Raw genomic sequence first — 23,519 nt, 5'->3', positions numbered from 1 at the left:
TCAGTGACATTTCCCTAGGTGGCTTTAGAAAATTGCTTCAATTATAAGCAATATGATTGTTGCAAACTGCATGCTTCTATTTGCCATGTTATGCTGCGATTATGAGTTATAAATCAGTGAAGTGCGCGGCAGCACATGCCTCACTCCCCGTCTATCAAATTTGACCACATGTCTATACAGAGAAAAGGTAGGATCCTCAGGCTGGGGAGTGAGGCATGCCTCACAATTCACCTGCTATAACTCGTGATCACAGCAGGAGTGAGACCTGGTGCAATCTCAACTTTTGAAATGCCTGGAAACGTGTAAAAAGTTGTTCTAAATGACTCTAACGCTTTAGGGGTTCTAGGGCTTGGAGCTGTAACAGGAGTTAACAGGAGAGTCCAGTGTGGATTTAGACTAGGGTTACACAGCTACTTTAGTTGTGCTACACAAAGATCATAAGAAGTTGTACATAATGATAGTGAAATGTGTTGCATGCAATATGCAAATGCGACAGTCGCAAAAATTCCATCTATAATGGGTTTTTGGTTTCAGGAAACAAGCCGCACACGACTTTACTACCATTGACCTCGATGCAAGTCATGTGCTCTTACAGCTTAATATAGATACTTCTTTGATTTGGCTATTTTGTTAACAGCCAAGTCACAACTGTAATAAGGTTGTGCAACAACAAATTGCACAGAAGTATTATGTGACATATTTTGGTTGCGTCTTAAAGACTTGCTGTTGCGCAACATGCCACAGCTTTAAACCTGTACTAGTTATATGTAATATAGTAATTTAACTAGTCTATGACATTCATTCGACAGATTCTCAAGCCATTTTAACATTCTGCTTTTGCCTTTTAAATCCATCTGCATAAAATGTTCAGGGATTCTGCCCCCAATTTCCAACAATTTCATTAGCAGCACTTGACATGAACTACAAAATGTCAAGTATATTTGGAAAAGTTTTATATAATGTTCCTCTTAGAATTGCAGTTACATGTTTAGGAATAATTATAACGGTATAATTGCAACTTAAAAAGTATTTGGCATTAATATTTATCAAAGGCTGCACATTACTGAGCCAAATAATCCTCAAGGAATGACTGCTGAGCTCCTACCTTATGACTAAATGTGTCCATCATGCTGTCTTTTACCTTTCTAAATCAGGTTCCTAGCAGGAAGCACAGTTCTGTCTAAACAGCCAGGCAGCAACTGACAGAGACACTGACGTGTTGTGTATAAATGTACTGTCGGTATTATGATCTCTTTTATTGCTCAAATAAATTCTACAGGGCTGTAAAGTCATTGATTCTATACAACAGCAACATATGGAGGTTAGCAAAATTGGAGTATTGGAGTATAATACATATTTGCCAGGGAAATATATAGCATAGTACAAATTTAATTCTGGTATCTATATTTAGTTATGTATTAGTGTAAAAAAATTCCCCTTATGGTATAAAAAATTATTATATACCATACATGCATTTATGCACTGTGAACAAGAGCCAAGCTCATAGACTGGCATTCAATTGAAGAGCCTACTACAAGGCTAGAACAGTGTGCAGGAAGGTCTGCACAAACAATGACTGAATCATTCATGCGGCCCTCTGCTGTCATTAATCTTGGCCGCACATTCCTAAATACATGGGGAGATATGCAGCCAATGAACAAGGACTTCTTACCAAGGAAAAATAAAGTGATCAGTCAACGAATGTTTGTTTACTTGTTTGTCCGCTGATCGCTGGCCCCATTACACAGACAGTATCTGTTTATTTAGCTGTCAATTGCCATATGTAATAAGTAGGGATGTAAGAAAAAATCTATTTGCGCGATTATCGCGATTTTTCACTTGGCGATACTGAATCGATTCAAAATATTTTTGAATCGATTCTTTTAGGGATGTGGAATTTGTATCTCCTGACGCCCGGCATGTCCCAGGCATCAGGAGATACAAGTTCCACATTTGTGGAGCCGGGCAGGCCGGATCTGACGCAGCAGCGCTCTGGGTGTACGGAGCGGGCTCCGACTCGTGCCCGCTCCATACTCTGCAGCCCCCGGCTGTTCTCAGTCGCCGGGGGTCGCTGCTAATAGCCAGCATGCAGCGATCGCCGCAGCTGGCTATTAAAGGAGTACTCCGGCGCGCACTTTTCTCATTTTTATCCCGTCCGGGCTGCAAAATAAAAGAAAACGCACTTTCTCTTACCTGCCAACGAGCCCCCGGAGCTCCGGTACAGGTGTTCGGTCCCCGGGCTGTATTCTTCTTACTTCCTGTTAGCCCGAAACGTCTCACACGGAGCTTCACCCTATCACCGGCCGCAGCGATGTCCCGCCTCTGCTGGTGATAGGCTGAAGCTCCGTGTGACGTGCCGGGCTAACAGGAAGTAAGAAGAATACAGCCCGGGGACTGAACACCTGTACCGCAGCTCCGGGGGCTCGTTGGCAGGTAAGATAAAGTGCGTTTTCTTTTATTTTGCAGCCCGGACGGGATAAAATGAGAAAAGTGCACGCCGAACTACTAGATCGCCGCTGTCAAAGCTGACAGCGGCGTCTAAAGGGATGTGTGAATGCTCCCTGAGGGGCGATTTATCGGGATATATCGCGATGTATCGTCACCTAAACGGTATCGCAATATATCGTGATATATCGAATCGCCACACTGGTATCACGATTCGAATCGGATCGCCAAATTCTTGGCGATTCACACCCCTAGTAATAAGGTCCTTAGTTTATAAACTGAGTCCTCTTCTCAGGATCTTCACCTCTTGGGCAAGGTGAAAAATGTTTACAAAGAATAAATTCTGGTCACCTGTTCTCACTTCTTAGCCCTGTTACCTCTTGACAAAGCCGTGTGTACGGCGAAACATGTCGAGGGGGGCTACAAATTGATTTTAAAACACAGTGGTGTCCTTTCCCTCAGTATGGCACACTGCAGGTGCATACTGTATTACTATTGAGTCCTGGCAGTACTCTTTGTACAAAACAATTCTGGAAAGAGAGACACCCTGATTTTTTGATTTTTTAATCTTTCTTGTGTGTGAACTAATATGAAATAATAAACATTTTTTTCTTAATATATGGTAAATTTAGGGAATTAGTGGATCACTACGGTGATCTTTTGGTATACTGTTCTCACTAAACAGGCAACACGTTGGTTTGACTGGGCAATATGTAATGCTAAAAAGATATCTTATTTAACAAACATAAAACACATTGACATGTCCCAGAAATATTTTGTTTGGTCAGATCTGATCGATCACTTGAATGAGGGGGAGAAGCCAAACAGCCAGAGAGCTAGATGACAGATAGATTCTGACCAGTAAAAATGTCTGATATGTCCCTAGGACATGTGAAGAGTTTTCTGAAACCTCAATGGGGGAATTTATCAAAACCTGTGCAGAGGAAAAGTAAAGTAGTTACCCATAGCAACCAATCAGATCGCTTCTTGTATCTTTCAGATTTAAATATTAAAGAAGTGAGCTGGGTGCTATGGACAAGTGACCAGCTTTTTCTCTGGTTTTGATAAGTTCCCCCCAATGTCCTAGTAATTTCCCCTCTTTTGGTGCTGCAGGGAAATTGAAGTAGTGATAGTATATAGTTGAGAACTCTAATAAAGGCACTTGGTGTCCATTCACAACATCTATCCTACTCAACATTCTGAAATAGACTAGGATCTGCCATGAGGCATATGCAGGTGTTGCTTTGCAAACTGGTGGCCAAATGTTTACCTGCTAATTATTGGTACTTATATTACACGAACATTACACGCAACACTGATATGCTGCCTTATATTAATCAATCTCACTAGATGAGATTTCGCCCATAGCAACCAATCACAGCTCAGCTTTCATTTTACCAGAGCTGCTTACCTTTTTTTCCTACGTGACCCTATACCCGAGTTATTCCCGAAAATCATGCAAATTAAGTGCTTTGGTGCATTGGGGGTTGTTCCCAACATGGTTGACTTGGATTGAGGTTGATGATGGCAAAGTCATGTCCAACTTGTGACCTGCAACCAGAAAATCTGTCAAAGATTTTTTTTTTGCGTCTGTCACGTTGCAGTCGTGCTATGTCATATGCAATGCAATTCACTAACACGACATATATATCCCATTATTCTGTCAGTAGCCTGGTATCAGGAGCAAAGTAAAGTGAAACTCCCTCTTTCCCACATCTGTCTTCTTAGCATACAGAAATAAATTTGTTCTTGTGAAATCTATTTTAAAAGTGTTTCTCAGGGAATATATAAATATAGCTCTAATAGGAGATGTGCCCTAATTTCCTAGAATGCTTTCTGTTAGAAAAGAGCGTTAGAAAACACATCAAGTGTGGTGATCACTAGGGCTATGATGTGGGTTATGCTGGGTATAGTAGTCCCTGGTATCTGTTTCATATAGCGATGCTAACCTGATGTTCCTCTGGAACCACAACCTTTTTTCTAAATAAAATTGTTCACACATGCAAAGCACAGGAATGAAACTTCTGACTCTAGGATTCTGTGTAACATCTTGTAGACTCTACTTAAAGGGGCTCTCCACCATAAGGGGATTTTAGTACATACCTGGCAGACAGTAATGGACATGCTTAGGAAGGATTTGCGCTTGTCTTGGGGCTAAATGGCTATGTCATGAGATTACCATAACACTGTGGCTAGCTTTTTGTGAACTTGTATTTCCTGTTTGACTTATGTTTTTTTAATACAAATCCCACAATGCCATTTTCCTCCCTCTCACACATCAGCCACCCCACCCATTGAAACAAAAGACCTGTGGTTTTCAATCAGGGTGCCTACAGCTGTTGCATTAGTTGCAGATTGATCCCTCCACCCATTGAAGCAGACAGGCTCCCTGTCATCAGCTGACTAGTGAGTCAGATCTGAGCCTCATTTTGTATGCTGGTAAAAATAAATAGTGGGGTAAAAATCACAGAAGAATTGTGAGAAAACCGTCACACAGAGGTACACACACTATATTATGAATTACACTAACTTCACAGCCCCTGTAGCATAGTCAAATAGAAAAAAATCCTGGAATACCCCTTAACTCCTTTTGTAAATCCAGAAAAACGCAGACTCACGGCTTAAACTTATACAGCTTAGGAGTCAACACAAAGTCTATTAGGCCTAACTGCCCGTTAAAATTGTAGTTTATAGCAGCTAAGCTGAATTTTAGGAAACTTTAAGGGCAGGGTTACAGGGGCTTCCTCCGCAGTGTAATTCACACTGTGGATGCGCCGACAGCAGTAACAGAGGGACTGTAGAGCGAGCTCCCAGTGCAAAGCAGCTCTGTGTGTTTACTCGTAGCAGTGTATTGTGGTGACGGGGAGGATGTTGTTACTCTAGGGGCAGATGGTATTTACCCCTTGTATTGGTGATGCCAGGGGCGTGGTTTAGCCTATAACCACCCGAAGATATACTGCTGGATCCTGGGCTAGGCACGGGGGCAATAAAGACTCCAACGCCAAGTTACGGACAACGGTAGTTTTACTGAGGGTAGACAGTTGGCAACGTCTATACAGATTAGCCAGGGCCCAAGGAGGTGACCAGTGACACAGAGACCTTAAAAGCCTGCTGGGACTTGTAGTTGGACTGGGCACTTGAATGCAGACCATGCTGACTTGACAGATGACAGGGACTGACTTGACTCATAAAGCTGTGACTTTAGCTTACTTCACTTGATGGTGGCTGCAGGACAGGAGTTTGAGGTCTCCAACACTCTGGACACACACACTAGGCACGACTGCACTGGACCTCAGCTTAGCAGAAGAGCAGAGCTCAAAGGAAGAGAAGCTAGCTCCACCCAGGGCTTAAATGGTGGAGACTAGCAGTGAGCCCATAGGTCACTCTTGGGGTCACCTGGTCACTGGTACCACCTGAGTAACAATCAAATGACATATCACATGGTATAACTCTTAACCCCTTAAGGACTCATCCCATTTGGCCCTTAAAGGAGTACTCTGATCTAAAAAAAATATGGCAGCATAGCGAAGTGTACTTGATTACCTTTCATTAGAGGTCCTGCTCGCCAAAATCGGTCCAGCCGTTCTCCTGCAATCATCCCCGGTATTTTAGCATACTTCCGGGTACTGTAAGCATGGCCGTGACGTCATGAATGACATTTTCCCAGCATGCTTACTCCTCTTCTTCCGCTCCCAACCCCTCCCTCACTCCGGTTCCCAACCCCACAAATTATGCATGCACGCTTCAATCTCCCTTTACTCCCTTTACTCCGACTGCTAGCGTAACTAGCTATGTGAATATAACTTAGAGTTACTGCGGCGTAACTCTAAGTTATATTATAGGACGGGAGAGATCACATGTCCGGTACGGTCAGGCTGCTGAGTGCGCAGGCGCGCCTCACGCATGCTGATAGGAGGATAGAGGGAGAGGAGTTTACTCAGCAGAGCGAATAGCTGCTGAGTAAACCAGGGGGTTTATGAATATTCAGAGGTGGGAGTGAACGAGCCGTACTAGTGGGGGCTGGCATAACTCGGGGAGGAACAACACCATGATGACGATTCATTCAAAAGATGGCCGCGGGCGGCCGGAGAGCGTGGAACGAGTGTCATAATTGGCAAAGACATGCTGCACTTACGGAATCGCTATAAAACATTGATGGCTACATGTAATGCTACTGAGGTAATTTACTAAGTTACATATCTCAGATAAAGCTTGCTAATGGTGGGTAAAAGTTTTGATTCAGAGTACTCCTTTAAGGACTCAGACAATTTTATTTTTACGTTTTCATTTTTTACTCCTCACCTTCTAAAAAGCATAACTCTTTTATATTTTCACCCACAGACTAATATGAGGGATTGTTTTTTGCGCAACCAGTTGTCCTTTGTGATATTATCACTCATTTTACCAAAAAATTTATGGCGCAACCAAAAAAAATACTATTTGTGTAGGGAAATTGATAAGAAAACCACAATTTAGCAAATTTTGGTTTCGTTTTCATGCTGTTCACTCTACGGAAAAAAAGACATGTTTTCTTTATTCTGTGGGTCAATACAATTAAAATGATACCCATGTTTGCATACTTTTCTATTATAGTACCGCTTAAAAAAATCGCAAACTTTTTAACCAGAGTAGTGAGTTTACAATCCCTCTATTTTTCTGACTTTTAACTTTTTCATTTTTCCGTATAAGCGGCGGTATGAGAGCTAATTTTTTGCGCTGTGATCTGTACTTTTTTTATACCAAATTTGCATAAATAAAACATTCAATAAATTTTTTATAAATTTTTTGGGGAATAAAATCTTATAAAAAAGCAGCAATTTTTGAATTTTTTTTTTTTTACGTTGACGCCGTGCACCGTACTTTTTTTACGTTGACGCCGTGCACCGTACAGGATAATTAACATTATATTTTAATACTTCGGATATTTACACACGTGGCGATACCAAATATGTTTATTTTTTTTAAAAATTACACTTTTTGGGGGTAAAATGGGGAAAAAGGGATAATTTACATTTTTATTGGGCGAGGTGATTTTTTTACATTTATTTTTTTACTTTTCTGTTTACACTTTAATAGTCCCCATAGGGGACTATGTATAGCAATCATTTGATTGCTAATAGTGTTGCATAGGGCATAGCACTGATCAGTGTTATCGGCTATCTTCTGCTCTGGTCTACTCGACGCCAAGAGACGGACGGAGGCAGGTGAGGGGACCTCCATCCTCCATTACAGATGATCGGATCGCCTTGGGGACACTGAAGGAGGCTGCCTGACAGGACAGCAGGAGCAGAGCTCCTGTACTGGGCTACCACAAACTCCCCCTCTTAATTGAGGCCTAGTAACAGTTTCTGGGGCATTTATGCACAATGTCCTTCTCAGGTCTGGATTATCAAACAAAATAAGGATGAGTCCATGTTTCATGGTGAATGTCCATACATGCTCTTTAAACATATAAGGTTAATTTGACTTTGTTACTGCTTTCTGAAGACACTCAAGACAACAATATACAAATCAATATACATAGGTTCACTGATTGGGCTTGGCTGCTAGGGCCCCTCGGTTCCCAACTCTTCTCCCAAGAACTCAACACATTGTCCAACAGTGTTACCTTTACATTTATTAATTCTGTCGCTCTACGTGCATTATCTAGATATCAGGTGAACCCTCTGGCCAGTAGAGTACGCTGTACACGTGGACAGGAGAGAAAATGTGGTAGCCCTTGGGGGTGTATAGTAGTGGGGATGTTGTATCGGTATATGAGAGGTTAATGTTAACCCTATAGTTCGTGACGCCAGGCTGGGGGCTAGTATGCTGAGGTAATTCTCCGGCCTATATACAACTATATTTACATAAACCTTGCAATAGTTACTGGTTTACTAGATGGAATAGAGGTGACAAGGGGTAGACAATACAACATGGACCCCTACGTCCTAGGGACTCTGGCTATGGGGACCCATACACATAAAGGGACCGCATAGGATGTGGTACCGGGACACCGCAAACCCCCTTACTTAAGATAAGTCGACCTCGACATCTGTCCCCTGAGACAGAGGGACTAGGACTAGAACAGGATGCTATAAAACAGGACGATCTATACATCTGGTGTACATCCTAATTAAACTAAACACATTTACATTCTTTTGATACCTTTCCTAGTATCTGGATTAGACAATAGAAATCTATCTAGACATTTCAATGCTATCTAGAAATTTTAATGCTATCTAGACATTTTAATGCTATCTAGACATTAATGAAGCTAGTTATCCTTTAGTTTCTAGCTTCCTATACAACCTTATTAGACCTATTATACATTTTGAAGTTTACTAGACAATTAGGCTGCTATCTGACATGTAGTTGCTAGCTCCTAAAACATTTTATTAGCTCTCCAAACTATTTTTATGAGGTTAAACTGAAAATTAGCACAACTCTCTACACATTTAGTTTCAAGCTGACTAAACATTTGTCACACATTTTATTTGCCAAACAATAGTTACTTGTTAGTACACAAAAGGTATACTGGCTAGCATGAAGCTAGGTCACAGTAAGATTGGCTGCTAGGGTCGGCTACACGCTACTTACCCCGAGAGCACTTTCAAAACAACCTATCTAGGTTATTCTTAGAATTACGTGTTTAATTCTATATTAGTAAGAGCACCTAGTGGCCAGGCAGAGCATCTCACACACGCAATGTAAGAGAAGAAGAAGTGTACCTTAATGTGTCAGGAACTGGGTATCAATATGTTACAATTCCTTAAGTGTTTTCTTAAGTGAGATATTTATTTTGGTGTATGTACTAGAAAATTTTGAGGTAGTACATTTAAGTTAGTAATCTAGGGTACTATGTGTACAGGTACTATTTTAAGGGGAATCCTCCCTACTGTTTTTGTTGAGACAGGTGCCAGCGATCGGCGACAGCAATAATACTACCCTCGGAGGAGCCGAGGTGTCCCCTATTGAGTTACCTACTAAACATCTTTAGCATTTTATACATTTATATGTATAATTAGTTATGTTTTTAGTGTTGAGTGTACACGTGCAGTACGTCGATATTTTCTGTGTACAGCTCTAACTTACTTTTTATGTACTTAGACATTAGACTATTTTTTATGTACATCCTTTACTTACTACTTATGTACACAGACACGAGGATACCTTCCCGTTTACAGAACCATATACTTATTCACTATACATTTATCAACACTCGAACATGTTTCCGGTGCATTCACCCGATAAGTGCAACATTCAGCATAAGAGTTCTTATGAAGCTGCGGGTATATACATACAGCAGACGTGTAAGGATCAGCAGTCCACCTACACTAAGAGTTCATAGGAAGGGAAAGGTAAACACGGCCTTAACCGCAACTCAGCCAGGTACAGTCCTTAATGAATCTCCTACAGGCTAGGAGTCTCTTGACTTAATAGTCAGGCACAAGCTTCATGGTTACGTTGCTGAACTTTGAACTGAAACAACTTAGCACAGTGCTGCTAGGCACAATTCTTGAACTTGGTTGCTTTAAGACAAAATGGTTAGACAGAAAACAATATGACATTACTTTAGAGTCTCTTCAGAAGATGTTCTTCTTTACTCTTGTAGTGCCTCTCTTGGTTCCTCTGTATCTGCCAACATCAGGGGCAGGATTAGACTTAACATAGCTTTGCCACGCCACATTGGTGAGGATGGAGTTGTGGAAAGCAGCTTAAGAAGGAGTTATAGGCTTACTAGCCGGGATCACAGTGGGGCAATAGGGCTTGAGCACCATCTCCAAATTAGGAGCAACCCATGACTCTTTCGTTGGTACCCTGGAAGCAGGCAAACTCTCCATGTCAGAAGAGGGCCTTGGTACATACGTTGGTACCTGTGCAGGAGGCAAACTCTCATTGCTCCAAGAGGGCCTAGGTACGTGCGTTGGTACCTCTGGAACAGACAAACTCTCATTGCTCCGAGAGGGTCTAGGTACGGTCTTTGGTGCCCGCAATTTGGGCTTACTTTCCTGAACTTGAGCAGGACTTGACTCTCGACAATATGTAGAAAATGAAGAACTTGGCTCTTTGCTGTACATAGAAGATGATGAACTTGACTCTTTGCTGTACATAGAAGATGATGAACTTGACTCTTGAAGCTCCTCCTCCTTGGGTACGCTGATGGAGGCTTTAGGAGCAGACCTTGTCGGCCTCAAGTTGAAGGGATCGGACTCCCAATCCTTTGACGGGAAATATTTGAAAGGAAGCTGTGTTGGGGCTGTTGGTCTGGTGACCGCTGCAGCCCATTCTCCACGAAGGCTTTGGACGGGGGTGTACTCCACAATTTCACACACCTCCAAGGTGTAGAATTTCTTATGGCGATATGACCTTTGCACTGCTCGCCGGTTTACGAGGATGGTCTGCCCAGTGTGGCAGTCAAGGAGTGTCCCATAACCTCTGACCTTGTCGAACTTGGCCACAGTTGCTTTTCTTCTTTCTAATGGCTCCTCCCCTTCTCGGGGGTGATCCCATTTACGGATGTACAATGCCTCCATTTCTTTGGTATTTTCTTGATACCGCACTCTTTCTTCATAAGGCAAATGCACATGCTTGGGAGCATAGAGTTCTTTGTATCGGGCCTTTAGCTTTTCCATCAATGCGGCCAGCTCGGCTTCTTGACGGGCCCTTTCCCTTTCTGCAGTTGGGATTGGTGGGAGTGGCTTCCCAGGTAACGGTTGAAGTACTCTGTGAATGTACTCGATCAGCTTCGGCTCATTTCCGAACACCCATTGCGGCAATTTTGGTGAGCACGGTCGTGCACTTGGCAAGCTTGATCGAGGAATAACCTCAGGGCTGGAGGAGGAAGAATACGTGTGCAGGAACTTAAGGTTCTCTAGCTCTGTAGTTCTAAAGTCCAAATTAATGCAACCACTGGATAAGGCTCTTCACGGGAGGTTATCCGCGGTGTATGGTGCAATATAAGATTCAACTTTACTTACTCAAAAAGGCCTATCCAGGGAAGTCTCCCTGACTTGACAGACAAGCTCTAGAAGTAGAAAAACAAGCGCTCCATAGGGTAATATTGTTAAGTCCCAGTGTGAGGTAAAAAACAAATGACTGCTCACCCTGGGTGGTTGTGTAGCTTCATACACAACAATGATGATAGCATACTAATAGTAGGTCGTCTGCTGCCCTCCGGTCACTGGTATATGCAATGGACAGCTCCAGAAGTAGAAAAACAAGCGCTCCATAGGGTAATATTGTTAAGTCCCAGTGTGAGGTAAAAAAACGAATGACTACTCACCCTGGGTGGTTGTGTAGCTTTATACACAACAATGATGATAGCATACAAATAGTATGTTGTCTGCTTCTTTCTGGTCACTGGTATATGCAATGGACAGGAATGGCTTCGAGGAGGGACCCGGCTGAAACGGCGCTGACCGACCATGACATAGTATGGAGGATAAAAGAGGATTTTATTGACCAAGATGCAACACGTTTCACTGCGCTTGCGCAGCTTCCTCAGGCATCATAGGAGGAAGCTGCCCAAGCGCAGTGAAACGCGTTTCATGTTGGTCAAAAAAATCCTCTTTTATCCTCCAATCCTTGTCGTGGTCGCTCAGGGCTGTTTGAGCCTGGTCCCTCCTCAAAGCCATCCCTTTCCATTGGCAGACAAGCTGGCACTGACCCAATATGCTGTCAGCTCCCCGACTAATACCTAATAATTACAATGAGTCTCAGTAGTGAGACCAGATGCCATTAACACTTTTAACATGTCAAAAGTTGTTTTTCATGACAGTGATGCTTTAAGGACAGTGCCTTTAACCCCTTCCCGCAGAATGTCATATATAAACGCCGGGTTGTGCAGTGCGTTCGCGCATCCCGGCGTTTATAAATGACATGCAGTTAACCCGGCGATGCGCAGCATCGCACGGGTTAACTGGCAGAAGTCCCGCTGTTTCCAGCAGGGGACAACTTCTGCTTCACCCCCAGGACCATCAATTGATGGTCCTGGTCAGCGATCACTGTGATTGGTCCTTGTGGACCAATCACAGTGATCTGGGGTGAAAGTTCAGATCCCCCGCACTGCCCGCCCCTGGAAGTCGGGCAGAACGGGGGACGAAGGCTGCAGGGGCTCGCGGGGACCTGCGGCACACGGGGGGAACACGTGGGGACCGGCGGACTTACCTGGAGCAGCGGCAGGACCGAGGAGCAGCGGCAGGACCGGCCACGTGGACGAGCAGCGACGGGACCGGCAGGTGAGTATGTGGTCCTCAGAAGCAGCAGTGAAGATCTTCACTGCTGCTTCTAGGAGTCTGAAAACTACAACTCCCAGCATGCCTAGACAGCCTTTGGCTGTCTGGGCATGCTGGGAGTTGTAGTTTTGCAACATCTGGAGGGCCCCAGTTTGGAGACCATTGTATAATGGTCTCCAATCTGTGCTCTTCCAGCTGTTGCAAAACTACAACTCCCAGCATGCACTGACTGTCCAGGCATGCTGGGAGTTTTAGTTAAGCAACATCTGGCCCTTCAGATGTTGCCGAACTACAACTCCCAGCATGCCCTTCAGCTGTCTGGGCATGCTGGGAGTTGTAGTTTTGCAACAGCTGGAGACACACTGGTTGGGAAACATTGTTTCTAACTCAGTGTTTCCTAACCTGTGTGCCTCCAGCTGTTGCAAAACTATAACTCCCAGCATGCACTAAAAGACCATGCATGCTGGGAGTTGTAGTTTTGCAACATCTGGAGGGCCCCAGTTTGGAGACCATTGTATAATGGTCTCCAATCTGTGCTCTTCCAGCTGTTGCAAAACTACAACTCCCAGTATGCACTGACTGTCCAGGCATGCTGGGAGTTTTAGTTCAGCAACATCTGGCCCTTCAGATGTTGCCGAACTACAACTCCCAGCATGCCCTTCAGCTGTCTGGGCATGCTGGGAGTTGTAGTTTTGCAACAACTGGAGACACACTGGTTGGGAAACATTGTCTGTTTCTAACTCAGTGTTTCCTAACCTGTGTGCCTCCAGCTGTTGCAAAACTATGACTCCCAGCATGCACTAACAGACCATGCATGCTGGGAGTTGTGGTTTTGCAACAGCTGATGCAAGCCCCCCCCCCCCCCCCCCCGCCCTGCCACCCCCGTGAATGTACAGGGTACATTCACATGGGCGAGGCTTTTACAGTGGGTTTCTCGCATCTTGAGATGCAGCAAATTTTGCGCCGGGAAACTCGCTGTAACCCCCTGCCCGTGTGACTGTACCCTAAAAACTCTACACTACACTAACACAAAATAAAATAAAAAGTTAAAAACACTACATATACACATACCCTTACACAGCCCCCCTCCCCCAATAAGAACGTCCGGTACACCACTGTTTCCAAAGCAGAGCCTCCAGCTGTTGAAAAACAACAACTCCCAGTATTGTCGGACAGCCGTTGACTGTCCAGGCATGCTGGGAGTTTTGCAACAGCTGGAGGCACCCTGTTTGGGAATCACTGGCGTAGAATACCCCTATGTCCACCCCTATGCAAATCCCTAATTTAGGCCTCAAATGCACATGGCGCTCTCACTTTGGAGCACTGTCGTATTTCAGGGCAACAGTTTAGGGCGACATATGGGGTATCGCTGTACTCGGGAGAAATTGCGTTACAAGGTTTGGGGGGCTTTTTCTTCTTTAACCCTTCATGAAAAGGAAATGTTGGGGTCTACACCAGAATGTTAGTGTAAAAATGTTTTATTTTTTACACTAACATGCTGATGTTGCCCTATACTTTACATTTTCACAAGAGGTAAAAGGGAAAAAAGCCCCCCAAAATTTGTAACGCAATTTCTCCCGACTACAGAGATACCCCATATGTGAGCGCAAAGTGCTCTGGGGGCGCACAACAAGGCCCAGAAGGGAGAGCGCACCATGTACATTTGAGGTGATTTGCACAGGGGTGGCTGATTGTTACAGCGGTTTTGACAAACGCAAAAAAAAAAAAAAAACACATGTGACCCCATTTCGGAAACGACACCCCTCACGGAATGTAATGAGGGGTGCAGTGAGAATTTACCCCCCACAGGTGTCTGACGGATCTTTGGAACAGTGGTCCATGAAAATGAAAACTTGTACAGCCCACTGTTCCAAAGATCTGTCAGACACCAGTGGGGGGCAAATGCTCACTGTACCCCTTGTTACGTTCCTCAAGGGGTCTAGTTTCCAAAATGGTATGCCATGTGTGGTTTTTTTTTGCTGTTCTGGCACCTTACGGGCTTCCTAAATGCGACATGCTCCCCGAGCAAAATTTGCTCTCAAAAAGCCAAATATGACTCCTTCTCTTCTGAGCATTGTAGTTCGCCCATAGTGCACTTCAGGTCAACTTATGGGGTACCTCCATACTCAGAAGAGATGGGGTTACAAATTTTGGGGGGTATTTTCTGCTATTAACCCTTGCAAAAAGGTGAAATTAGGGGGGAAACACACATTTTAGTGGAAATTTTTTATTTTTTTTTTACATATGCAAAAGTCGTGAAACACCTGTGGGGTAATAAGGCTCACTTTATTCCTTATTACATTCCTCAAGGGGTCTAGTTTCCAAAATGGTATGCCATGTGGGTATTTTTTGCTGTTCTGGCACCATAGGGGCTTCCTAAATGCGACATGCCCCCCGAGCAAAATTTGCTCTCAAAAAGCCAAATATGACTCCTTCTCTTCTGAGCATTGTAGTTCACCCATAGTGCACTTCAGGTCAACTTATGGGGTACCGCCATACTCAGAAGGGATGGGGTTACAAATATTGGGGGGTATTTCCTGCTATTAACCCTTGGAAAAATGTGAAATTTGGGGGGAAACACACATTTTAGTGAAAAAAAAAATTTTTTTTTTACATATGCAAAAGTCGTGAAACACCTGTGGGGTATTAAGGCTCACTTTATTCCTTGTTACGTACCTCAAGGGGTCTAGTTTCCAAAATGGTATGCCATGTGAGGGTTTTTTGCTGTTCTGGCACCATAAGGGCTTCCTAAATGCAACATGCCCCCAAAAACCATTTCAGAAAAACGTACTCTCCAAAATCCCCTTATCGCTCTTTCCCTTCTGAGCCCTCTACTGCGCCCGCCGAACAATTTACATAGACATATGAGGTATGTGCTTACTCGAGAGAAATCAGGCTACAAATAGAAGTATACATTTTCTCCTTTTACCCCTTGTAAAAATTTAAAAATTGGGTCTACAAGAACATGCGAGTGTAAAAAATGAAGATTGTGAATTTTCTCCTTCACTTTGCTTCTATTCCTGTGAAACACCTAAAGGGTTAAAACACTTACTGAATGTCATTTTGAATACTTTGGGGGGTGCAGTTTTTATAATGGGGTCTTTTGTGGGGTATTTCTAATAAGAAGACCCTTCAAATCCACTTCAAACCTGAACTGGTCCCTGAAAAATAGTGAGTTTGAAAATTTTGTGAAAAATTGGAAAATTGCTGCTGAACTTTGAAGCCCTATGGTGTCTTCCAAAAGTAAAAACTCGTCACTTTTATGATGCAGACATAAAGTAGACATATTGTATATGTGAATAAAAATTTTTTTTTAGGGGTTAAGGACAACTATAGGAGTCTGCTGCACTATATTTTGCAACCGGAATTCTGGTGCGGAATGTCATTAGGAAAATACATAGTGTGAATGGCTTATAATATAATATATTATAAATTATAAATAAAATAATATATATATAATAATAATGAATCACTTAGCTGGCACAACTGTACTAGGATACCACACATGATTGTTCAGGAGAAGAATTTATGTAAACGTGGACATATCTACAGTAAACCCCTATCCCTCAGCTAAAGTCTGTAGACTGCATGTTGAAACATTCCTACTGATCTGATATTTTACTTAATTATATTTTTTATGTATATATTCTCTATAAAACTGTTTAACCCCTTAAAAGCATTTCATGTACATATACATTGGTCCCTCAAGTTACAATATTCATTGGTTTCTAGGATGAATGTTGAAACCATTATATTTCGAGACCATAACTCTATGGAAATCCGGTAATTGGTTCTGAAGTCCCAAAGTGTCATCCAAAAATAGAAAAAGTCAAGATAAAAGAAAAATAAGTAGATAACTAATACAGACAAAGCAGGTCCTTACATATAAAAGTAAGAAAGAGCTATGGAAGCTGTAAATCACTGTCTATGTAGAGGACAGAAGTTTCTTCAGGGTCCTGTATAGTACACACAGCTAGTGATGAGCGGCATATGCCATATTTTAATTTGCGATATTTCGCGAATATATGGACGAATATTTGTCCTATATTCCCGAAATTTGCATATTCGATATATTCACAGTTATTTTCGCTTTGCATATATGTGCATGCGCGTATGTGCATGCGGATAACTATCTACCTATATTATCTATCTATCTATCCATCTATCTATCTCCTAATATTCTTGGTCTATGCAGAAGTGATAATGGGTCTATGACATTTTTCATTTTGAATATTGCCATGTCATATTCGCGAATATCATCACTATCTATCTATCTATCTATCTAATTTTAGTGACGATATTCGCGAATATTTGCTCTCCAATCTAATACAGTAAATAGTATAGGAGCCTTCTTTAGACCACAAGCTGGAAGCAGGGAGGGATGAGATCACTGTGATGTGTTCTGTGGGAAAAAAAAATTCAGAATATTCCTAATTGTGAATATATACCGCTATATTCGCCATATTCGCGAATATGCGAAATTTGCGCTAAAGATTCAAATTATGAATATTCGCACCTAACACTACACATAGTATCCCAAAGAAGTAAAATATAGCTGTCCTCACTTGGTATCTAAAGTACTTATGCAGTATGGATTGGCCGGAGATGCTGAGCACACTCCATACATAGCAGATGAAAACGGTTACCTACAGCTGATACCTGCTAAGCATGGTTGGGATCATAGATAAGTCTGATTCTGATCATTTAACCCCCTAGATGACATGGCAAGCAGTGACCCCTGAATCTAGGCAGTTAATCTGCACCCCTTCTGTCACATACTAAAAGTATAGGTAAAAAACAAGTTGTTTCCTAATTGTCAATCTTGCATATAAAAAAGAAAAAAGACTGTTCCGAACTTTTCATCACCGAACTGTTTATCACCAAATGGTGCTAAAAAAAATATTGGTCCCCGGGTCTCCCAAGAAAACACTGATTAACATGTGATCAAACAGTCACATTAACCCAAAAGGGCACATATATAAAAGTTATTGCTCATTAGGCAAAAATAACCCTTAACAACTCTTAATAGACCAAAACATTAATAAGTTGCATACATTTTGTACTGCAAAAAATAACCATGCTTATCCATAGCATAATGTTAGCTCATGGTGAACCCCATAAAAATAGAACCTAAAAAACAGCACTATTGAATTTATTTCCCATTCCACAAATAAATATATATATATATATATATATATATATATATATATATATATTTCTTTTTTTTAATTCCCAATACATTATATGAAACATTAAATGGTACCAATATAATATATAACACATCTTGCAAAAACGAGCCCTTATACTGCTATGTTGGCTGGGAATGTATGAAATAAAAATGCCATTGCCAAAAGGCAAGGTTTTTATGTTTGTTTGTTTGTTTGTTTTTGCTTTTTATTAACTAATGTTCTTGGGAAAATAAATCCATTTATACTCTACTATTAGCTAACCCCCCCCACATAAAGAAAGGAGCTGGAAGATTGGATTCATTACATGCTGTATTGTGCAGTGGTAACCGTCACTGCCTGTACCTTTTTAGTGACTTGTGTGTCCCTGGGCAGTCATTGATTGTGATTTTCTCATTTTCTCCAGAACAGGAAGCTCTGTCCAGAGTTCTGCGGGATGCAGGAAATGAATGCATAAACAATGAGATGGTTTGACGTACGCTTGTCCTGATGACACAGCAGACAGGAGACATAGAGCCTCAGTTGGGAATTGCAAGCAATGGTGGGTAATTCACGACCATAAAACTGAAGCTTGTATACATGTTTTTTAATGCTAATTATCTATGGTTAGAATATTCAGTCCACGGCGTGCCTATGCATACAAAAAAGAGATTGTCAGTTACAAATAAACATTATAAGGGATATGAAAAGGTCTTGATAATATTCATTAAGATGTAGTAATATATTCATTAAAGGGGTATTCTGGTGAAAACCTTTTTTCTTTTAAATCAACTGGTGGCAGAAAGTTAAACATAGTTGTAAATTACTTCTATTAAAATAATCTTAATCCTTCCAGTACTTATTAGCTGCTGAATGCTACAGAGGAAATTCCTTTCTTTTTGGAACACTGATGACATCACGAGCACAGTGCTCTCTGCTGACATCTCAGTCCATTTTAGCAACTATGCATAGCAGATGTATGCTAAGGGCAGCATGGTGGCTCAGTGGTTAGCACTGCTGCCTTGCAGTGCTGGAGATCTGGGTTCAAATCCCATTAAGGACAACAATAAATAAAGTGTTATTATTATTATAATAACGTCAGCAGAGAGAACTGTGGTTGTGAGGTCATCAGAGAGCATTCCAAAAAGAAAAGAATTTCCTCTGTAGTATTCAGCAGCTAATAAGTACAGGAAGGATTAAGATTTTTTAATAGAAGTAATTTACAAATATGTTTAACTTTCTGCCACCAGTTGATTTGAAAGAAAAAAGGTTTACCCCTTTAAGATGTAGTAATAATTATATTAACCTCTTCAGGACATAGGGCGTATGGATACGCCCTGCATCCCGAGTCCTTAAGGACCGAGGGCGTATCCATACGCCCGTGGGAATTCCGGCCCCCACCCCTAGCCGGTTGGGGACCGGAGCCGGATGCCTGCTGAAATCGTTCAGCAGGCATCCCGGCATATCGCCCAGGGGGGTCATTATGTCCCCCCATGTCGGCGATCGCCGCAGATCGCTGGACAATTCAGTCCAGCGATCTGCGGCGATTCCGGGTCAATCGGGTCTCCAGTGACCCGGTGACCCGGAATTACTGGCTGTTCGGGGCCGTCTCTGACGGGCCCGAACAGCCAGAGCCTGAAGGGGTGAGGTGGCACTGGTGCCACCTCACGATCGCCCTGATTCGTCGGCCGGATTACCGGCCGACCAATCAGGGCGCCTGCTGCGGGTGTCACTCCCGCACCCGCTCCGCCCCTCTTCTGGAGGACGTGAGCGGGTGCGGGACGTGCACCCCGGGTGCTGGGGACCCCGATCCCCGGCGCCCCTGTTGGGATCGGGGCCCCAGGAGCAGCTGCGGCGGCGGGACTGACCTGCAGCGTCTGGATCGTTGGAGGTGAGTGACAGCCTCCTGCTGTTGCTTAGCAACAGCTCCCAGCATGCAAAAAGGGCATGCTGGGAGCTGTAGTTATGCAACAGCAGGAGGCAGACCACCACAACTCCCAGCATTCCCTTATGGGCATGCTGGGACTTATGGTTTTGCAACAGCTGGAGGCACATTCTTTCTATGGAAAAGTGTACCTTCAGCTGTTGTATAACTACAACTCCCAGCTTGCACAAACAGCTAAAGTGCATGCTGGGAGTTGTAGTGGTGCATCTGCTGGTTGCATAACTACAACTCCCAGCATGCCCGTTGGCTGTCGGTGACTGCTGAGAGTTGTAGTTTTGCAACAGCTGAAGGCACACTGGTTGTGAAACTCAGAGGTTTTTTTTTACCTAACTCAGTGATTCACGACCGGTGTGCCTCCAGCTGTTGCAAACTACAACTCTCAGCAGTCACCGTACACCATGCACCGTACATGCTGGGAGTTGTAGTTTTGCAACAGCTGGAGGCACACTGGTTGTGAAACACTGAGTTAGGTCACAAACTCAGTGATACATAACCAGTGTGCCTACAGTTGTTGCAAAACTGCAACTCTCAGCAGTCACCGACAGCCAGCGGGCATGCTGGGAGTTGTAATTATGCAACAGCTGGATGTCCCCCCCAATGTGAACGTACAGGGTACACTCACATGGGCGGAGGATTACAGTAAGTATCTGGCTGCAAGTTTGAGCTGCCGCAAACTTTCTGCTGCAGCTCAAATTGCCAGCGAGAAACTACTGTGAACCCCCGTCCGTGTGACTGTACCCTAAAAACACTACACTACACTAACACAAAAAATAAAATAAAAAGTAAAAAACACTACGTATACACATACCCCTACACAGCCCCCCTCCCCTCCCCAATAAAAATGAAAAACGTCTGGTACGCCACTGTTTCCAGAACGGAGCCTCCAGCTGTTGCAAAACAACTCCCAGTATTGTCGGACAGCCGTTGACTGTCCAGGCATGCTGGGAGTTTTGCAACAGCTGGAGACACCCTGTTTGGGAATCACTGGCGTAGAATACCCCTATGTCCACCCCTATGCAATCCCTAATTTAGGCCTCAAATGCGCATGGCGCTCTCACTTTGGAGCCCTGTCGTATTTCAAGGCAACAGTTTAGGGCCACATATGGGGTATCGCCGTACTCGGGAGAAATTGTGTTACAAATTTTGGGGGGTATTTTCTGCTTTTACCCTTTTTAAAAATGTAAAATTTTTGGGAAAACAAGCATTTTAGGTAAAAAAAAAATTTTTTTTTTTACATATGCAAAAGTCGTGAAACACCTGTGGGGTATAAAGGTTCACTTAACCCCTTGTTACGTTCCCCGAGGGGTCTAGTTTCCAAAATGGTATGTTATGTGGGGGGTTTTTTGCTGTCCTGGCACCATAGGGGCTTCCTAAATGCGGCATGCCCCCAGAGAAAAATTTGCGTTCAAAAAGCCAAATGTGACTCCTTCTCTTCCGAGACCTGTAGTGCGCCAGCAGAGCACTTTTCACCCCCATATGGGGTGTTTTCTGAATCGGGAGAAATTGGGCTTCAAATTTTTAGGGGTATTTTCTGCTATTACCCTTTTTAAAAATAAAAAATTTTTGGGAAAACAAGCATTTTAGGTAAAATTTTTTTTTTTTTTTTTACATTTGCAAAAGTCGTGAAACACCTGTGGGGTATTAAGGTTCACTTTATCCCATGTTACATTCCCCGAGGGGTCTAGTTTCCAAAATGGTATGCCATGTGTTTTTTTTTGCTGTTCTGGCACCATAAGGGCTTCCTAAAGGTAACATGCCCCCCAAAAACCATTTCAGAAAAACGTACTCTCCAAAATCCCCTTGTCGCTCCTTCCCTTCTGAGCCCTCTACTGCGCCCGCCGAACACTTTACATAGACATATGAGGTATGTCCTTACTCAAGAGAAATTGGGCTACAAATACAAGTAAAAATGTTGTCCTTTTACCCCTTGTAAAAATTCAAAAATTGGGTCTGCAAGAACATGTGAGTGTAAAAAATGAAGATTGTGAATTTTCTCCTTCACTTTGCTTCTATTCCTGTGAAACACCTAAAGGGTTAAAACGCTGACTGAATGTCATTTTGAATACTTTTGGGGGTGTAGTTTTTATAATGGGGTCATTTATGGGGTATTTCTAATATGAAGACCCTTCAAATCCACTTCAAACCTGAACTGGTCCCTGAAAAATACTGAGTTTGAAAATTTTGTGAAAAATCGGAAAATTGCTGCTGACCGTTGAAGCCCTCTGGTGCCTTCCAAAAGTAAAAACACGTCAATTTTATGATGCAAACATAAATTAGACATATTGTATATGTGAACCAAAAAAAATGTATTCGTAATATCCATTTTCCTTACAAGCAGAGAGCTTCAAAGTTAGAAAAATGCAAAATTTTCAAATTTTTCATCAAATTTACGGATTTTTCACCAAGAAATGATGCAAGTATCGACAAAAATTTACCACTATGTTAAAGTAGAATGTGTCACGAAAAAACAATCTCGGAATCAGAATGATAACTAAAAGCATTCCAGAGTAATTAATGTTTAAAGTGACAGTGGTCAGATGTGCAAAAAACGCTCCGGTCCTTAAGGCCAAAATGGGCTCCGTCCTGAAGGGGTTAAAAGGGGTTATCAAGGATTGGAAAAACCGAGCTGATTGCTTAAAAAAAAACCAGTACCACACCTGTCCTCAGGTTATGTGTGGTATTGCAGCTCAGTTTCATTGAAGTAAATGGAGCATAGTTGTAATACCGCACACAGCCTGAGGACAGGTATTATGCTGTTTTTGGAAGAAATTAGCTCTGTTTTACTATTCATGCATAATCCCAAAAGGCCATGTTTACAAAGCAGATTTTTTTGCAAAATGTCCTCCTGGAAAATTTCCAGTGGGCATTCCGCAAACAGCGTGCGCTAGCAGGACAGCAATAGAACTACTCAGAAATGCAATGTCTCTATTGATGCCAATGCATTTCTGAGCAGATTCTGCAGAAAGAATTGACATGTCAGTTCTTCCTGCAGAGGCTGGAATCTGGATATTTTTACCATGGACATTCCCTGTGTGCACGGTGCAGCAGAAATACATTAAAACAATACATGGACTTTCCAAGCTGATTTTTCCACTGAATTCTGCTAGGAAATTCCATAATGTGAAAATGGCATAAAGAGAACCGGTTGGGTTTCTGGTGATTTAAAGGGGTATTCCAGGAAAAAACTTTTTTTTTTTTTTTTTAGATCAACTGGCTCCAGAAAGTTAAACAGATTTGTAAATTACTTCTATAAAAAAAGCTTAATCTTTCCAATAATTATCAACTGCTGAAGTTGAGTTATTTTCTGTCTAAGTGCTCACTGATGACACGTGTCTCGGGAGCTGTCCAGCAAATTCCCATAGCAAACCTATTCTGCTCCGTGCAGTTCCTATGGGAATTTGCTTCTACTCTGGACAGCTCCCGAGACACATGTCATCAGAGAGCACTTAGACAGAAAAGAACAATTCAACTTCATAAGTACTGAAAGGATTAAGATTTTTTAATAGAAGTAATTTACAAATCTGTTTAACTTTCTGGAACCAGTTGATATATATATAATAAAAAAAAAAAAAGTTTTTTCCTGAAATACCCCTTTAAACTCTGGCCCATTGATTGACAGGTGAGAACAGTGTTCTTGTGTGTTTCCAGTCACACTCACCTCTCCCACCCAGAAAGTGTCAATCAAGCCTGAACGGAAGGAGTAGGGTATGGCAAGCGTGACTGGAAGCCACCTCACTCCCTCTCTTG

General features: G+C 42.6%; 1 long non-coding RNA gene across 1 annotated transcript in view; it reads left to right on the top strand.

Moving 5' to 3' along the window:
• The window catches only part of LOC130273399 (uncharacterized), a 76,431-nt gene that overhangs the window by 26,891 nt on the left and 26,021 nt on the right, over window positions 1–23,519 (top strand). The window contains exon 3 of the long non-coding RNA XR_008843981.1: window positions 18,255–18,389. This is a non-coding gene — a long non-coding RNA (uncharacterized LOC130273399). The remainder of the gene's footprint in view (window positions 1–18,254; window positions 18,390–23,519) is intronic.

The sequence above is a fragment of the Hyla sarda genome, chromosome 5 (assembly GCF_029499605.1).
Source record: "Hyla sarda isolate aHylSar1 chromosome 5, aHylSar1.hap1, whole genome shotgun sequence".
NCBI lineage: Eukaryota > Metazoa > Chordata > Amphibia > Anura > Hylidae > Hyla > Hyla sarda.
The sequence above is the reverse complement of the archived record's forward strand: the minus strand, read 5'-3'. Positions and strand labels throughout refer to the sequence as shown.